The sequence below is a fragment of the Mus caroli genome, chromosome 18, assembly GCF_900094665.2.
Source record: "Mus caroli chromosome 18, CAROLI_EIJ_v1.1, whole genome shotgun sequence".
NCBI classification, from domain to species: domain Eukaryota; kingdom Metazoa; phylum Chordata; class Mammalia; order Rodentia; family Muridae; genus Mus; species Mus caroli.
The window spans coordinates 63,182,211-63,187,041 of NC_034587.1; positions in this window are offsets into that span (position 1 = coordinate 63,182,211).

Sequence of the window (4,831 nt, forward strand, 5' to 3'; positions counted from 1 at the left end):
TGTCAGCGAGTGGAATGCAAGAGGGAAGTTGTGACAATATTTTCAGTGAGGTACAGAATGCCCCGGAACTGGATGGAGTCTGTCATGCCCAGGGAAGGGCAAGGGGTTCTCCTGGCTGAGAAGACAGCTACTCAGGTATCTTGAAAAAGACGTCCAGCCCCCAGACTGAGTTAGTTTACTTGTTTGTAATAGTGGCTCAATATCAACCCATTCTGGCTTTGAATTCCCTATGCAGCCAAGACTAGCCTCAAACTCAGAATCCTCTCTCTACCTTCCAAAGCTTAAAAATACAGACAGTGGTTTCCATGTCATTTAAGACACCAAAGGTCATCTTAAAGGAAGGTGGCACCTTGACGAATTTCAACGTGGTACTGAAGAAGAGGTGAGATCTGAGATGCTGGTGTATCCCTGCCATCCCAGCCCTGGGGAGACAGAGGCAGGCAGATGGTGAGCCACAGCCCATCTGCCTTTCTTTAAAAGCAAAATAGGGAGCTGGAGAGATGGCTCAGTGGATAGGCACACTTGCTTCCAGGCCTGGCGGCCTAAGTTTGATCCCCTGGTCTACGTAGAAGGAAATGGTGGACTCCCTCGTGTGGCTCTCTGAGCTTCACACGGGCACTGTGGCATTTGTGCCTACACACTCAGAATAAGTAAGGAAATCAAATTCTAAAAAATTAAACAACAGCTGGGCAAAATGGCACCTACTTTTAATCCCAGCACTCAGGAATGCAGGGATAGTCAGATCTGTGACTTTGAGGCCAGCCTGGTCTATATCACATGCTCCAGGACAGCCAGAGCTATATAGGGAGACCTTGTCACAAATAATTAAACTTCTGACAAATTTTACCTGTGCTACCAGTACTTGGGGGAGGATACAGGAAGGTCAATGCCACCATCAAGTTCTAACACCCTGAGGTATAGGAAACCCTATTTTAAATATAAAAGATATCAAGCCAGGAACAGAAAGTCAATTAAGGCTGAATAGTGACTTTCAAGTTTCTCTTGCAAGGGTTTGAAGAGTTCCCTTTAGTTTCTGCAAAGGCAGATTTGAAACATCTAGTGGCTACTGTTCTGGACTCATAAACTTCTCTTGAAGTCCTACTCTGTTTTGGGCTCTTGTGTTATGTCTCACAGACACAACCAAGGATGAGCCAGGGAGTTGAGGAGGGAGCCAGGAAGCAGGAGAGAGCTGCCAGGGTCACATTAGTTTCTCACACATTCAAGAGGACAGTTGAAGGGTGAATGGTATGACTCCCCAGGAGGCTGCCTGCTCAGGCCCCTCTGTCTGGTATTTCTGTCTGGCTTCATGCTTCCCCACCCCGTGCAGCTGTCTGCCCGGGTGTTCACAGCTACTGTGCAGCGGCTGTCAGAGGGCCTGCACTAAGTGGCTGGCAAAGGGCCTGGATGTAACCTTTGTTTTCGACTTCTGGCCTTCATCTTCCAACTTTGTTTGTAGTGTTATCCCACTGATCCAAACTTTTAAACTTCCTGGAACCCAAATGTGCCCTTAGGATGTGGCTTAACAGGATATTTTCACAAAGCTCTTCCATTGCTAAGGTTGTGAAAACATCCACAATTGTTCCAGCACTTTTTATGAATTTACACATAATTCTTTCTGAAATCCTGTATGGGTGGCAGCCAGTGGGGGCATCCACACACCAGGGTGTGCTTGTGGAGGTCAGAGGGCAACTTTGTGGTGTTGTTTCTCTCCTCCCATCTTTATCCGGGCTTTGGGGGCTGAATTCAGGTCACCAAGTTTAAATAGTCATCTCTCCTATCCTAGACCTGTCTAAAAAGTTTTGAATGTGTTCTCTCTCTCTCTCTCTCTCTCTCTCTGTGCTCTTGCACGTGCACATGCACACTCATGCGCAAGTGTGTACATGTCATATGTGTGTAATATGGAGATTAGAGGACATCTTGTGGAAGAGGTACCTCTTTCCACCATGTGGAGCCCAGGAACTGAGTTCAAGTAGTAAGGCTTTGGGGCAAGCGCCTTTACTGGCTGAGACCATCTTGTTTTGATGCAGATAGTCAGGTAGGAGTCAGGTATAGTTTCCTGACTGTCACCTTAGACCACTTATGAGTAACCCATCTGTTGTCCCTGATGGAAAGGTCTTTTCAGTGATACCCTTCATTCATTGTTTTGAGGTCTCTATGTTTAACTCTCCTCTCAAACTATTTGTGTTTAAATATTGCTCTTGCATTTGCTTTGTGATATTTAATAAGTGCTACAGCTGCTTTGCTGTCGTTTTGCATGCGAAAGAACTCTCCATATGACAGTGAATGGAATGATACTGCGTTTAGACATTGGCCCAAAATCTCCCATTGAAGACGCAATCTTCTATTATGTCTTTTAGTACTGAATGAGGATTCTTCATTTATGATTTGCAAGTGCATAAGCACAGAGGCCATATTTACAATTTTTTGTTGTGACAAATGGGATTTAAATATTTGCTGGACGTGGTAGCACATGCCTTTAATCCCAGTACTCAGGCGGCAAAGATGGGAAGATTTTCTATGAGTTCATGGCCAGCATGCTCTGCAAAGCAAGAACCTGTCCAGTCAAGGGCTGCGCAGTAAATACTGTGTCAAAATACAATTAACATACATACGTATACATATGGATGGATGGATGTACAGATGAGTTTTTGCCCGCATATGTGTTTATGTATGTATTATGTGCATGCTTGGTGTCCTTAGAGGCCAAAAGAGGGCATCTCCCTGGAACTGGAATTACAGATGGTTCTAGGTCACCATGTAGGTACTGGGAGTTGAACTGGAGTCCTCTGGAAGACCAACATCTCTCCAATCCTGGATCTTGTTTTATTTATTTTTTTTAAAGAGAATTGTTTATTTTATGTATATGAGTACACAGTAGCTGTCTTCAGTTACACCAGAAGGCGGCACTGGATCCCACTACATATGGTTGTAAGCCACTATGTGGTTGCTGGGAATTGAACTCAAACCTATAGAAGAGCAATCAGAACTCTTAACCCCTGAGCCATCTCTCCAGCCTGACTTTTTGACTTTTTTTTAAGATGTCATCTCAGGCTGTCCTGGAATATTTTATTGGGCCTCTAATACATGGTGATCCTCCTGCTCCAGTTTTCTAAAATTACAAGGGCTGAGCCATCACATCCGGCTGGGACAGGACTTTTTGAAACTGTAATTTCTATTGATTATCACTGGATCCATTATCACTGGACAATAACTGTCTATCTCTGCATCATTACAGTTTGGGTAAGGGCTGTTCTTGAACGTCAGGTGCGATGGTACACACTTTTAATATTGACCCTGAGGAAACTGAGGGATGACAGATTTAAGACTCTGTATGAAGAGCATGCCTCAGAAACGCAAGGGTTGGGGCTATGGCTCTGTAATAGCCATAGTGTGTTGTCTAGGCTGGGCAAAGTCCTGACTTCAATAATTACACACACACACACACACACATAGGGCAAAGCCCTGAGTTCAATAATTAGACACACACACACACACACACACACACGCACGTACGCACGCGCACCCCCACAGACTACTCCAGAATGCCACTCTACTGAGCTCTTAGGATTCCTGGTGGTTCTTCTTCACTTTGCTGCTTGTGCCAATGCTACAGTCGTTCATGCCATTCCCATCCTCTCCCCAACAGAAACAGCTTAGAAAGGGGCAGGAACGGTTGCTAACTGTTTTCTGCTCCTTCTGAGTCTTGAACCGTTTTTCTTTTCCTTCTCTTCTCTTCTCTTCTCTTCTCTTCTCTTCTCTTCTCTTCTCTTCTCTTCTCTTCTCTTCTCGTCTCGTCTCGTCTCTTCTCTTCTCTTCTCTTCTCTTCTCTTCTCTTCTCTTTTCTTCTCTTCCTTCCTCCTTCCTTCCTTTTTCTTTTTCTTTTTTTCTTTTCTTTTTTGGATACAGGGTCTTTTTGTGTATTCTTGTCTGTTCTGGAACTCCTCATTTAGACCAAACAGGCCTCAGATTCGCAGAGATCTCCCTGTCTCTGTCTCCTGAGTTCAAGGGCTGGATTAAAGGTGAACCCCAGTGTTCAGCACAAGCTTTAAATGTTGAAAGCCACACATATATTGCTAATGGGAAGTAATTGTAGAAAACAAACAGGCACACTTTAATGCCCAGTGTCTTGTCCATTCAAAGAGCATCACCAGGTTTTCAGTTAGTAACTGTCAGGCTTAGAGGAAGACTTTGGGGTTACAGTTTCTTCCCTGTGCTTATTAGCTCTGTGAATGTAGGCAAGTGACGTAATCTCTCCCAGTTCTGGCTTTTCTCACTGGAATCTAGAAAAGAAAATCCAGTCCACAAATTCCCTTGAAGTAGAACGTTCTTATAGGTCCTCTGATGGCTTTGGTCTTTATTTTTCTCTATTTTTAACTTGCTGGATGTGGAGGATGACACTGAACTCCAGGGATCCCAGTTTCCCTGCCTTGGCCTTCGATGAGTCCTGGGCTCACAGGATGTTGCTACCATACCAGATTTTATGTAGTACTGGATATGGAACCCAAGTTCCTGTATGCCAGGCAAGCATGGAGCCTCATCCCCATTCAACACTGACTTGCAGAATGTGACGTGTACCAAACACAGCCCTTTTAAGCACCGGGAAGAGCAGAGGCGAGGACACACAAGGTCTGGGTGTCTGTGAGTTAAATTTCAAAAGAGCACAGTAGGGCAACAGGCATAGCTTAGTCAGCACAGTTTGCCTTGAAAGTGTGAGGACCTGGGTGTAATCTCCAGAAATCCATGTTTAAAAAGAAAGAAGGAAGCCGGGCGTGGTAGCACACGCCTTTAATACCAACACTCGGGAGGCAGAGGCAGGAGGATTTCTGAGTTC